Source organism: Mastomys coucha, unplaced genomic scaffold (assembly GCF_008632895.1).
Source record: "Mastomys coucha isolate ucsf_1 unplaced genomic scaffold, UCSF_Mcou_1 pScaffold23, whole genome shotgun sequence".
NCBI classification, from domain to species: domain Eukaryota; kingdom Metazoa; phylum Chordata; class Mammalia; order Rodentia; family Muridae; genus Mastomys; species Mastomys coucha.
In genome coordinates, this window is record NW_022196906.1 from 84,974,821 (window position 1) to 84,989,714 (window position 14,894).

Here is a 14,894-nt window from a genome sequence, read left to right on the forward strand (position 1 = left end):
AGATAAATTGAAATCATGTAACTTTTCTCATCATAATGCAATAAAAGTTTAAAAAAAAAAAGAAACAAGTAAGATGTGGTCCAGTCAAAGTATTGATGTCCTTATCAATTCATAGATGTCACTGTTTAATATGTTTTATTTTCTTTCAAGCGTCATCAAAGATTGTAAAAACATGATATACTTATATCATTAGAGTATACTTAAGATGTTTTATTTGCATTTTAGTAAATGAAGAATGTAAATCTAGTTCCACACCATTAGGAACAGAAACTGACTCCATAAACCAATGGCATCACCCACCAACAGAACAACTGATTCTATGAACTCCAATCAGTTTCAGCAATACTTTAAGAGACTCTTGCAGTAAAATCTCAAGTCTAAGAACTGGGCAAGAAATGGCTCGATGAATAAAACTCTTGCTGCAAGAGAATAAAGACAGGAGTTCATTTTCCAAGTCCCATGCCAAAGCCAAAAGGTGTGGTGGCCACTTGTAATACCAGCACCTGGAACACAAAGACAAGTGACCTCAGGATGATTAGGTTCTATAAAGCTCTTTGTGTAGTTAAGCGAATCTTCTTTAAAATTAAAATGTAGAAAAGAACCATCAAGAAGAATGGTTTCAGAATCCATATACACATTTGTGTGTGCACATACATACAGGCATATATGCACACATGCATAAACACATACATGAACACACACCCATGAAGAGGAAAGGAAAAAGCAATTTTTTAGCGATTTATTTGTTTTAGGTATGTGTGTACATTGTCACTCTCTTCAGATACACCAGAAAAGGCCATCAGATTCCATTACAGATGGTTGTGAACCACCCTGTGGTTGCTGGGAATTGAACTCGGGATTTCTGGAAGAGCTGTTGGTGCTTTTAACCTCTAAGCCTAATCTCTAGCCCCAGGAAAAGAAACTTTTAAAGAGATTCTAAAACTATCATCATATAGAATATTTTACTTTGATTATTTCATTTTTATTCCCCCCTTTGATTATTTCATTTTGAAAAGAAACAGTCTTACCACATTGTTCTTAGTTTGAGCTACACTGAACAGTTTGCAAATTAAAAGGGTTTGTTCTGCTTTTAATTGGTACATAATAATTGCATATATTTATGGGTACAGTGTTATGCTCCACTGCAGGAACATCTCATGAAATTATCATTTTGGGGATATTGACATATCTACCTCTGAAAATACCATTGCTTTTTATTGGAAGAAAATGGAATCTTCTCTACTTTAAAATATTCCATCAACTTTTTGCAACAATGATTACTCCATTGTGCTAATGAGTGTTAATGATTTCTATCCAGTTTCACCCTGTATCATCAGCTCTCCTTGTTTGTTCTCTAGCCTTTATACTCAAGTAAGCACTATTGCTCCTTTAGTGAAGAAATAGGAGCATGAAGCACTCATATAGTCTATACAAAAAGATAATTTCAATAGAGCTAAATGATAAAATCAGATTATGTGATATTTTCAACTAAAACCAAGGTGATGACAAACTTTTTGTTGGTACTTTTGTTTTGTTTTTATTTTCTTACTGAAAATGATTGGTTCAGCTATGGACCTGTTTAAGTGCTCAAACTTGTTTGGAAAAGTTGATATGTTTAATTGAAATAACTCACTGGGCCACTGGGACAAGAGAAGCAGTCATCTTGCTTATTTTGCTTTAGCCTTACACAAGATCTCTTTGGCTCGGGGTTTAATGCTGTCTTTGCGTCAACTCCATGGTGATGCATGGTGGGATAAGACACCAGGTCAAAGGCACTCAGAGAAAAAGAGTTCAACCAAGAACAGTGTTCTAAGTTCCAAAAATATAGTCATAATGAATAAGAATGACAAATAGAAATAATGGCTATTAAACATAAAATGTAACAAAGAAAAAGAAAAGATACTCCAACTTAACTTTTATTTTTAGTAGTTCAGTCAACAGTTCTGGAAATAGCTAGATATGACCTTCCTTGCTTTGTCCGGTTTCTTTTATTTTAGAGGTAACATCAGAAGTGTTAAAATGTCCTAAGGAAAGCAAGGTGATTTTCTGTATAGGGGAGTACAGTGGGGATCAGTCTTCCCAGAACACATGCCGTGTTTAGGTTAATGATGCTTTGCATGATAGCCCCTCATCTCTTAGTGTTAACACTAGGGCTGTGCAGAGTGCTAATACCCAGCCAGTGAGTTTATAATGTGATGCAAACTCAGATGCCAAAACATCATAATTTTAGAAGTGAATTTCAAATTTTCTGATTAATCTGCTCAGTTTCATAAATCCCATCTGAAAAGAAAATGCTATACTTTAACACGTGTAAACATTAGTCCAGCACTTCGTTGTGGGTATAGGTTGATTGTATCTATTAGCTACTCCTAAAAAAAGAACACATCGCCAAGTTGAGAAGCTGTGATATAACTAGATGCTGTATGCATTCTTTGTATTTAAATATCCGATCTGTGCTTCCCTAAAAAGGAATCCAAATGACATAGTACCACATTATCAAGCAAGCTTCAGAACAAAATAATGTAGTCCAATTTAAACAACCAAATACAGTGTTGAATATCATAACTTTTTTATATTGCATCTCATTTTATTTATTATTAACAAGATTTCCTCATTAAGCTTACTTACCAAAATAAATTTAGAATGTCCATGTCTTATGATTTCCTTCCTGGCAACCAGAATACATAGTAATGGAATTCAAAGACTTTATGCATTTCATCTATACAGGCAATGTGAGTGTCAAAACATACAGAAGGAGTCTGTTGCCTACAGAATTAGATAGAGCAACATGATTTTCTCTGCCCAGAGAGAGTGCTGTGCTAAGTAAATACTTTCTCATCTGCAGTCTCTCCGTCCTTTGAGAGCTGGGATTTAATACTGCTTGGTGATTTTTTGTTAGAAAAGCAAGGGGAAAGACAAAAAAAAAAAGCCAAAACAAAACAAACAAAAACAGGATTTAGGTTAGGACCTTTTAACTAGCAAGGAAAAAATTTTGAAGTCATATTAGGAATATGTTCTATTAAATTTGACCTCATAATTTAATCCTTTGATTATCTGGCAATCTACTTAATGAAAACTAGAAAATAGAAATGTTATGTTTTATACTTCTAACATTTTAAAGAAAACTTTAATTTTCAGATCCAAATTAATGTATTTGACATTTGTAATTCTTGTTAAATTTAGCTTTGACTTATCTGTTGAGTGACAGACAGAATGACGTTGGCATTATTTGGTTTAACCTTGTGAGTCTTTATCTCTTGATTTTATGTGTTTCAATTTTATGTGACTAGGTGAAACACATTCATACTAATATTGTTTCCCATTTTATCTCATTCCAAATTTTTGTTTGTTCTAATTTATGAGTATTGTCTATTATTTGGATACTATGACATGACTCCCACAAGCCCATGTGCTTGAACTGTAGATAGTGAGCCAACAAGATGGCTCAGTGGATCAAGGCACATGCTGCAGAGCCTGAAGACCTAGCTTTGCTCCACTATATTCATGGAGAATGGAAAGAACCAATTCATAAAAGTTGAGCTCCACTCCCTCATGTGCATCAGGGCACACACAAATGCACACACACACAAATGCACACACACACAAATGCACACACACACACACACACGCACACACGTGCGCGCAGGTATGTACACACTTGTACACATGCCTATTAAATTAAAATTTGTAGCTAAAAAGATTATAGGATGCGCCTAAACCTGCAGAGACTTGATGTTCCAGGGTGGGGGGATACTCAGAATGCCCCATCCTCTCAAAAGAGAAGAGGATAGAAATCGGGGGAGGGACTGTGGGGGGAATCGGGAGGTAAGGGCAGCAATCAGGGTGTAAAATGAATGAATGAATAAATAAATAAATAAATGTTGAAAAAGAACCATAGATATTTCTTTACTTTTTTTATTAGATATTTTCTTTATTTACATTTCAAATGATACCTCCTTTCCCCATTTCCCCTCTGGAAAACAAAACAAAACAAAACAAAACCTGTTCTCTCCCTCCTTAACGTCTTTGGTAGAGTGTCTGCATGGGAGGCGATAGGAGAGAAAAAGGGATTGGAGATGAGGTGAAAATATATAATTTTTTATTAGATGTTTTCCTTATTTACAATATCTCCTTTCCCAGGTTCCCCTCCAAAAAAATAAAATTAAAATAAGATTAAATTAAAAAACCAAAAACTAAAACACACCCCTGTTCTCTCCCCTCACCCTGCTCACCAACCCATCCTCTCCCGCTTCCTGGCCCTGGCATTCCCCTACACTGGGGCATAGAACCTCACAGGGCCAAGGGCCTCTCATCTCATTAATGACCAACTAGGCCATCCTCTGCTATACATATGCTGCTGGAGCCATTAGTCCCACCATGTGTACTCTTTGGTTGGTGGTGTAGTTCCTGGGAGCTCTGAGGATACTGGACAGTTCATATTGTTGTTTGTCCTAAGGGGCTGCAAACCCTTCAACTCCTTGAGTCCATTCTCTAGCTCCTTCAATGGGGACCCTATGCTTAGTCCAATGGATGGCTGTGAGCCTTTACTCTGTATTAGTGCAGCACTGTCAGAGCCTCTCAGGAGACAGCTATATCAGGCTTCTGTTAGACAGCACTTGCTGGCATTCACAATAGTGTCTGGGTTTGGTAATTGAATATGGGAAGGATTCCCAAGTGGAGCAATCTCTAGATTGTCCTTCCTTCAGTCTCTGCTCTATAGTTTGTCTCTGCAACTCCTTCCATGGGTTTGTTTAAATAAATAAATAAATAAATAAATAAATAAATAAATAAATAAATTGGAAGAAAGGACTATAGATATTTCTGAGGCTAAACTAAATGCATTTTTTCTTTAGAAAGTCATGCATTTATAGGGGTGGTAAAATATTATGGTTATGATGCAAAATATTTCCCACTGGTATTTTTCTTCTTTTTTTAAAGAGTTGGTCCACAAGTGCTGGCACTTTGGGAGGAGGTTATAGAAACCTTTAGACATTTGGCCCCAGCTGGCTGATACAAAATGGTAGGGGTGGATCTGGAGAATGATAGGCAGTCTCTCCATCTAAACTGAGGCTTCTCTACTTCTTGACCCACAGAGTTATCACAATCCATGAAGTTAGCACCCTTAGAAGAGACAGAATCCCACCTGCTGTGGGCCCCACACTACAGACAGAGAGCATCAGCTCCAAGCAACCCTCCACTGAAGACAGAGACTGCAGACAGACCCCAGCTCACAAGCCTAGCTGCTTTTCCTCCCCAATGATGTTTGCATCCTCTTAAACCATGAACCAAAATACTTCCTTGTTTACATTGTTTCTGTTAGACATTTTGGCACAGAAATAAAAGGTCTCTCTCTCTCTCTCTCTCTCTCTCTCTCTCTCTCTCTGTGTGTGTGTGTGTGTGTGTGTGTGTGGAGGGAGGGAGAAAGGGAGAAAGATTGAGAGAGACAGAGACAGAGACAGAGACAGAGACAGAGAAAGCACTTATAAAACAAAACATGAGAACGAAAATCTTTGTCTATTTGCATTTATTTATTTTATCAAATGTCAGAAAAATGTTCTAATCTGCAGCAGACCATATTAAATATAAATAACCAAATATATTAATTTTTTTCTCTGACTCTTTTTCCAATTTTATATTGTCTGTCTCACTTCCTCATTACTTTTTCTCTAAATGTTTGACAGTACATACTTTATCTCTATCATTTCAGCAATTTCTATATCCTAGACATTTTTGATGTCTAAATTTTATGATGTAAAATGGTGTTATGATGTTTATTTTAAATAAGATACCCTTTTTGGTACATTTCTACCATTTCTCATTACCCCGCTGTCTTGGCTGTCTAGTTTATCAAAATTGTACTCAAGGAAAATAGCAATGGACTTGAATCAGGCACAAAATTTATTTTTTAATCTGGACATTTAAATATGACATTCACTCATCACCAAAGTTAAGTTGATAGATGTAGAATAATAACCCCCCTCAAAGATAGCCAATCTAATAGTCTTCCAACTTCCAATACAGAACGGAGAAATGTGGCTTTGGGTTGTTGAAATTCATCTCCCAGGACAGGTCCTAGAAAATGAAAGTGATATATTTTATATTTCTAATATTTTAAAGTAAACTTTATTTTCCAAATCAAATCTGGGTTTTCAACAGTTTCTTCCACACGATGACTTCATATCCCATCCAAAGGAAGGATAAGTACATACAGAATTACTTAGCTGACCATGTGGCAGATAACATTGGGTCATGGTTAACTTTTTCCCGAGACTCCATTCTGATGATCAAATTGGCTGCATTGATTCACACTTCCATCAGTCGTATATGAGTTCATCACAGCAGGATTTCTGATGTACAAATACGAATCATGAGATGGAAAGGAAGTTTTAAAGGGAAGCAGACATCCTCGGAAATCTGGTTTTGGATCACTAATTTCTGAAGCAAACCCTTGCTTGATGGGAATGCCAATGAAGTCTTTCGAAATGGAGAGAATTAACTTAATGGTAGCATAGTTTTAATCTTTCTACTCAGGAACCTGTATTATTATGGTTGAAATTAGAGTTTGTTTCTATATTATGTCAGATGGACTTAGGTTAACACCAACCTTTGTTTGTAGTCAAAGTATTTAAGAAAGAACTACCTCAGATTTTTGTTTAATTAATTTTTATAATGTAATTTTACCTCACAAGCAAATAAATTCATTAGCAGAAGCTTTTAAATTAACAAGAATATTACTAATATATATATACAAATTTCAAGCCTGTAGGAACAAGGCAATATTTTTAAGTAATATGAAAATATTTTTTGTAATGTCTTTTTCTAAATTACTCATTTTAGATTTATTTATGGAATATACTCTTAAATATCAAATAATATTTTGAAAAAACACAATCTGAAAGTTCTGGTATTTTTGTAGTACTTTTCTTAAACAATTTTAATGTGCCTATGCAAACATTTTATTCTGTATTTATATTTTTCTTTCAGTCTTCTTTCTTTTAAGCTAAAGTCATATTTTTAATTATTAAAATTTTAACAAAGTTATACTACAATAGGTTCATCAACATGTTAATATTTTTAATTTTATTTTATGTGTATTCATGAGTGTCTACCTACATACATGTGTAGCACACACATGCTTGGTGCTCCCAGAAGTCAGAAGAAGGTGTCAGTGCACCTGAAAATGTAGTTACCATGTGGCTTTGTATCACCTAATGTATGTATTGGGAACTGAAGCACTGTCCTCTGCAAGAACAGCAAGTGTCTTAAGTGTTGAGCTCTCTCTCCACTCCCATATTTGGTAACATTTTATTGAATTACACCTACATTGTTTTATTTAAATGGTTTATGTACTTATATTTGTTGTGCATTGGTATTTTCCATGTATGTATGTTTGTATGGTGGTCTTAGATACCCTGGAACTGGAATTACAGATATGTACAAGTGGCCATATGGATGTTGGGAACTGAACCCTGGTCCTCTGGAAGAGCAGCCAGGACTCGTAACTGCTGAGCCATTTTACAGTCCCACTTGACATTAGTTTTTAAAAAAGAAAATTAATTATTTTGAGTGATCTTTAACAACTAGTAGAGACTTAGTTTCTTAGTTCGTAGTAGAGCTTCATATATTCAATTTTTATTGTTCTTAAACTTGCTATTTTATGATAATTACTTATAAGGACCTGCCAAATTCCCTCCTATCTCCTATTAATGCCAGAGCTATGGCCAAAAACACTTTGTAGATAACTTTTGATTCTGCACAGACACTCATTTACATTAAGGGAGTCTGGTCACCCTTCATTGTCTTCCAGAAGTACCCTACATATCTCTTGTCTCATCTAACACCAAGTGCACCTAAACTTTATTACTGTTTTCACAGGGATTTTCCATCCCTAAAGGTTCTGGCTGTATTTTTATTTTCATACCTTTTTGCTGGCTATCTCTAAGAAAACTGACTTTCATGATTACCAAACTCTATTACTTACTCTACTTTCTTAAAGATACAGTACCTTTAAAGTCTCCTCTATCTTCCTACAAAAATCCTCAATGTAAAGTTGTTAATAATAATAATAGTAGTAATAGTAGTAATAGTTGTAGTAGTAATAGTAATAGTAGTAGTAGTAGTAGTAGTAATAGTAGTAATAGTAGCAGTAGTGGTAGTAGTAAATTATCTTTGTCTCTAAAGTGCAAGATCTCACTTTTACCTACAACTCTGTTAATATTTGATAATTAATTTAAATCTAATTTCCAAATCTGATCTGCTGAGATTATTAAGCCCACAGAGCATTAACTTCTAAATGCCACCTGCTTTTACATCCATGTTTTCATTGACTTTTCTCCATTTGTCTTTCTGTTATCTTGGTTTCCATAACTATAAAGTTATTTAACTTCTACCCAATTTCTCCCTACATTGATGGATCCCTTAAACTTTTCTACACTAGGCATAGAGACTGAGACCATTTAGATTCTCTTTCACTTTTCATAGTCTCAGTTGTAAATGATTGACTACTGTCTAGAAAATATTAAACAAATTTTTAGGAAAAAAAAAGATCTTAAATTCCAAGCCCTCTGTCTTCTTCCTCATGTATCTATCACCTGAAATCCAGAGGACTTAACACTGCACTCACATCATTTATATAGCTCTCTGCATTTTACCACTCAACTACAAAAATCATCTCACATCATCGCAAGTATGAATATTAGTAAGTCACTTTAGAAGACTACATTCACATCAGTTTTATTACATTATTTATGTGCAATATGAAAATATAAACAACTAATATAAAATAAAATTTATAATTATAGCATATTGTTTAAAAATAACTTGTATTTTGCTTGGAAGTGACTCACTTGGCGATGAATTTGCTTCAAAAGCATGAGGATCCAAGTTCAGAGCCCTAGCACCCACATAAAAATCCATATGTGGTGACATAGGCTTAGATTGTTGTGGTCCACTCACTGGTTAGCAAATTTAGCTCAATTGTGAGTTCAAAGTTTGGAGAAAAGACCATGTCTCAAGAAATAAAGTAGAGAGTGATAGAGGGTGACATCCCCTGCATTTCTGGCCTCCACATACCTGCACGCCACACATGGATACATACATGAACATATACACACATACATTACACAGAAAAATATGTCAGTGTTATCAATCCTGCTTCATTAATAAATTGAATCACTGATAGGTATGTGAGTATAAGAAAAATGGTACAGATAGGGCCTCTACATTCTGGGTTTTCAAGCATTCACTCGGGTCGGGGAATATACCTGCAGATCAGAAGATGTTATCCCACTTTACAGCTTGGCAATAGGAAATGAGGAAAAAAAGAGATGCGGGGGTGGGGGAACTAAAGGAGCTAGGAAAGGACAAAAAGGGGAAGAAGAAGACAAAACACTTTATTTCAGCTAAATCTGATGTGACAATTCTCCTAAACAAGAAAAAATCCCAGTGGTCTAGCAAAGCATGATGCCTCATTTTTTCAGCCAACTTTGACAACTGGATGCTTGGTCTCTGATAACCTGAAACAAACTCTGAAGAGCTGGAAAGGAAAAATGTGACATTCCTCCTATTGCTAGAACCAGCGATTTACTTATTCTACTCATTCTCTATGGAGGTAGGCTGCATGTAGGTAACAAATGATTTCAAATACCAAGGAACAGCAAGAGGTAAAACTCTAATGCACCCTTCACACATTTTATTGTAACTCCCTTTGAAATGCCTTAAACTGTATTGGTTCTTTAGTTATCACTATGAGTCTAAATAAAACGCTACATTTCTTAATTTATCATTTACCCATATTCATATTCTCTGCCTTAAAAGATAGGGAACATTATTTTGTCTTGCTTTCTCCTCTTGGTAAGGCTAGTGATATGAACTCTAACTTCTGCAGTATAATTAGTAATTAAAATTTGAATAATATAAACTTCTCCATTTTGAAAAGTTTCAGTGATGTCTATTGTCTGTGTACTGTGTGGGGTGCGGAAGTCTGCTGTGCCTCTCAGAGGAAATAACAGCTAGTTCTGCCTGCCTGTTTTCAGTGACTTCCCACACTCTGCTGATCTTGGCTGCCTATTCCTCCTGTATATCGCAGCCATGCAGGCTCTCAATATGTACCACAGAGCATTCATTCTGCTGCTCTTTAATTCATTTAAAATTACCCTATATTTGTCATAAACCATATTCAGAAGCATCCCTGCCAGTTTGTGACTCGCACATTCAGACCTCCCTCCCTTAAGATGCCTACCTGATCTCTCTCTGGCTCATTTGACATGACATGTCTGTACACAGCTTCCCTCTCCTTGCTCTGTCTCTGCCCCTCCTGGCTCTTGCCTTCAAATTCCTAGAACACTGTAACATCTAATTTTTCTCCATTCTTTCCTCCTTACCACCTCCAGTTGGCTTTTCTGAACTCAGAGCTGCTGAATTCAAAAGGCATTTTATTGGGTTAGCAAAATTGAAACAAGCTCCAGTCTATGACAAAAAAAATAAGCTCAAAATATGATAAGTGAGCAGAGTGAGGTCTTAGAAGTTACAAAAGAGTATAATTTCAACTTTACATAAATAACAGGAACGTACATATGTCTATATTTGCATGTTAGGAAAAGATGCCAAGCGTTAACATGTTCTCCCTCATCCTGTGCTACCAAATGGTTGTTTTTCTAAATGAGCTTATCACTTCTGTGGTTTAGACTATGTGCTATGCACCATGTTATAGGGCGTATCACTTTGTCAGATTCAAGAGTAAGAATGCTTGGAAGCTAGAGCTGTACAGCTATAGCTGTTGGGCTTCAGAGGGGGACCAGATCACACCCAGGTCAGTAAAGGCAACAAGTGCATTTTAGGTACAAAGGAGAGCATGAAAAAAGAACAACAATATCAACCAACCAAGACCCCCCAGTGCTCCCAGGGTCTAAACTACCAACCAAAGAGCACACATGGAGGGACCCATGGCTCCAACCTCATAGGTAGCAGAGGACAGTCTTGTTGGGCATCCGTGGGAGGAGAGGCCCTTGGTCCTGTGGAGGCTCGATGCCCCAGTGTAGGGGAATGCCAGGGAGGTGGGAGTGAGTGAATGAGTAGAGGAGCACCCTCATAGAAGTAGGTAGAGGAAAGATGGGATGGGGGTTTCCAGAGGGGAAAATGCAAAAGACAATAACATTTGAAATGTAAATAAATAAAATATCCAAAAAGAAAAAAGAAAAAATTCTATACAACTCTCAAATGTCAAGATAGTAGCATAGAAAACATATGAATAAAAATAGACAAATTCAATTTTACAAAACACAGTCTGCTTCGTAAATTTGCTGGTCCCCCCAGAAGACTTCACTTTTTGTGGTCCTGTTTCTGATTTTTTTTTTTTGGCATTGATGAGTTAATATATAATAACTTAAAGATATTTTTCATATTTTAATTAATTGATTTGTTCATTTGTTTGGTTGTGTGAGTGTGTGTGTGTGTCTGAGACAGGTTTTCATATAGCTTAGATGGCTTTGAAGTTTTTAGGTAGCCAAGGAAGACCTTGAACTTCTGACTCTTATCTCCTCCTACAAAGTACAGAGATTACATGTGTGTGACACTGGGCCTGGTACATGTGATGCTGGGGTTTAGCCCAATGTACTATATATACTATACAGGTATGGTACTCAATCAACCAGTTTAAGGAGTAACAAATACCTGATAACAGAAGCAAGCTATCTTCAAAAGCTTGGAGGGTTCAGCCTAAACTAAACACCCAGTTCTTAATACTGACTGAAAAATGAGGCATCCCGAGTTGCTAGACCACTGGGAATTTTTCAAAAACAATCACAGAACCAGTAACACAATTCCAAAATGAGTTTTAAACCTTAGCATCCCGATTAGCTACTACTGAGATTATAGGCTTTAACTTTTGAGTCAAATCTCATCAATCTAGGGTGATTCAACTACTCTAGCTCTAGACACATAGCTATGAAAGACAATGATGTTTTTACAAGCAGATTTTTTATTATCAATATCAAAATTTTAAATTTTTCGAGCTGCCAACTACAAGCAACTAACATTAACAAAAACAATACTTACATACATATAGGTATATTTAAGTCTCTCTGGAGAACCAGACCATTAGGAATAGCAGTCAAATGAGTACCCTCAGAGCTCCCGGGGACTAAAACTCCAAACAAAGAGTACACATGGGGGGGGGACTCATGGCTCCAGCAGCATGCATATAGCAGAGGATGGCCAAACCGCTCATCAATGGGAGGAGAGGACCTGTGAAGGTTCTATGCCCCAGTGTAGGGGAATGCCAGGGCCAGTAAGCAGGAGGGGATGGGATGATGAGCAGGGGGAGCGGGGGAAGGAACAGGGGATTGTTTTTTTTTGTTTGTTTGTTTGTTTGTTTTTTTTGGTGGGGAACCTGAGAAAGGAGATATTGTAAATAAGAAAACATCTAATAAAGAAATTGCTTACTTCTTTTCCCTTACCACTAGATGCAGGCGCAGGCTCAGCACAAAAAAACTCTACTTTTAAATGTCTGTGATTATGACCAGATATATTCAAAAGTCTTAATTTTAGTTTCAAATAAATGCATGCTGCTTAACTATGTGGGAGAATGTCTGAAACTAACTCCCAGTTGGAAAAGGTAAAATTTCAAATAATCCCTCTGTGCAATTGCAGAGCTTCCAGTGGAAGGTGAGAAAACGATCCATAAATTCTTTATTTTCTGGGTTTTCCAAGACATAATAAAATCCTTTAATGGTATGGCCATCATAAAAACAATTGTATTTTTCATGTTAACTGATTAAAACCAGTTAACATAAAAGTAGGGTCATCTGTTTCAACTTTTTGTCACAAAATTCTTTGTAAATTAATTATTTTATTTATTTACTTCCCAATTATTGCCTCCCCTTCCTGATTTCCCTGGCAGAGTTCTTTCCCCTATCCCCCCTTCTGAGGGCCTCTGAGATGTTTCCCCCAAGACAAAATTTTAACATATGTGAGAAATTTGGTCAAGTAATCTTTAAAGCGTTATCCACACATCAGTATATTTAATAGGACAAAAAATGGTACCTTATTACTGTGATGAGTCTAGAATTAATTTAAATAACTATGGGCTTTACTTATGACAAAAACAAGAACTACTTACACAGTAGGGGTGGTCACTTCTGTATATATACATATATACATGCACATATCTTTATACACATCCATATCCATATCCATACATACATACATACACACGTGCATATATATACATACATACACACACATCATTGTCTGCAATCAATTCCAATAAAGAGAAAAGTTGCAGATTTAGTAGGCAGGTTTCTAACATGTTAAAAATAAGCGTGTATCAAACCTCTGCCTTTTAGAACTGTTAAAAGATTGCCAGCTGACCTCAAAGCAAAATAAAACAAATGAGATAATCATCCCAATAAGTGATTACCAAAATCTCCACAATCACTGCATTGTCAGTCTAAGTCAGTAGGGATATAAAGGTGACACAGAAAGAAAATGCCACATGAATCCCATTAAAATAGCCCCTTTCCTCCATATGGGAAAATCCCATGCCATTAGCTGGCTGTCTAGTCCCACCTTTTTAATCTACATGATAATGTGGCGATCATCCAAATCATTAAAAGTAATTAGATATCTGGTGTTATTGCTGACAAACTTAAAAAAAGTTTCATAATTAAAAAACAACTATGCATAAGAAAACTTATTTTCAAAACGTTTTCTCAAATCTTAACAATTAGAGGTTTTACATTAACAAATAGTGAATAAACACGTTTGTACTTAATTTTAGTCTTCTTTGTTCACCTTGGGAAGCATATCTTCTATAAAGTATAGATGTATAAAGAGACTCACCAAGTAATTTAGCATTGGTATGTACTTTTCCATGGAAATAAATACATTTAAATCATAAAAAGTACTCAGGATCACGTATCTATCTCTGCACACCAGGGATGGGGGACTGTTTGTGGGGGATAGGGTGTAAAAGGCAAATGTAAATGTTCAGATAATATTTAACATTAGTTTTAAATTGCTATTAAACAGAAATATGTAGCTGCTAATATGTTCTGTCTTTCAAAAGAAAAAAGCTATGTAATTAATCTTCTGGAAATCACCCCTGGAAAAAATTTTAAAAATCAACGCTTCATATTTTAAACAAAAATATGAGTTTAAGTGCTTTTTCAGACACACTTGCCTGCAACAACAAAGGTGCTAAAAATGGAATTAATTTTACATCAATAAAAGACGAAACGGCTACAATTTCTCATGTTTATGAAGAAATCTTTTTTTTTTTTTTAACTTGAACTAAATTTCACCCAGCAAAATGGTTTTTATCTTCAACTTTACTTGGTTCTGTTTTAATCATACCTTTAAAACAACTGGAAAATGAACCTGGGCGTCTGAGTGAGTTTCATTAGTCCAGCAAAGCCCACCCAGCTTCTACCGTCATCAGTATACTCCCCTCTTCCTGTGTCAATGGGACACAGGTATTACTGTTACTGTCTTAAATGTCTCCTGCAGTAGACTGAGTGGGGGAACTCTGCTTGAGATTTTAGACAGTTACCAAATTACCAAAACTAGCACAGCAACTCTTAATGAGCAAAAGCATTAATGATCTTCCAACTGGAGCCCCTGTTCAAATACCTCACCTTGTTAGCACAGAATGAGGTGTTCAATCAAGAGCCTGGGAATGGGAGGCACCAGAGCCTAGTTGGAAGTGGTGATTACAAGGGCGAGGGAACCAGCGCCAAGGTAACAGCCTCCCGCCCTGCAGGAAGCTGAGAAACCTTCAAGTCTCCATTTGTAAATCAGGCCCGATGATTGCAGCAGTCCCCAGCAAAGAACGTAGGAAACAATTATTTGCACCATATTCTTCCACTGTTTTAATTTGCTCTTAAAATGAACAAGAT

The 14,894-nt window shown here is 36.1% G+C and overlaps 2 long non-coding RNA genes across 4 annotated transcripts in view; one reads left to right on the top strand and one right to left on the bottom strand.

Annotated features, from left to right (window-relative positions):
* Window positions 1-5,355, top strand: part of LOC116073170 — a 38,286-nt gene extending 32,931 nt beyond the window's left edge. For all 3 annotated transcript variants that reach the window (XR_004111703.1, XR_004111704.1, XR_004111702.1), the window contains one exon: window positions 5,094-5,355. This is a non-coding gene — a long non-coding RNA (uncharacterized LOC116073170). The remainder of the gene's footprint in view (window positions 1-5,093) is intronic.
* Window positions 190-1,744, bottom strand: LOC116073171. The gene is made up of 2 exons (XR_004111705.1): window positions 1,634-1,744; window positions 190-503 (listed from the first exon to the last, which is right to left on the bottom strand). It is a non-coding gene; the product is annotated as an uncharacterized LOC116073171 (long non-coding RNA).
* Window positions 5,356-14,894: the final 9,539 nt, after the last annotated feature.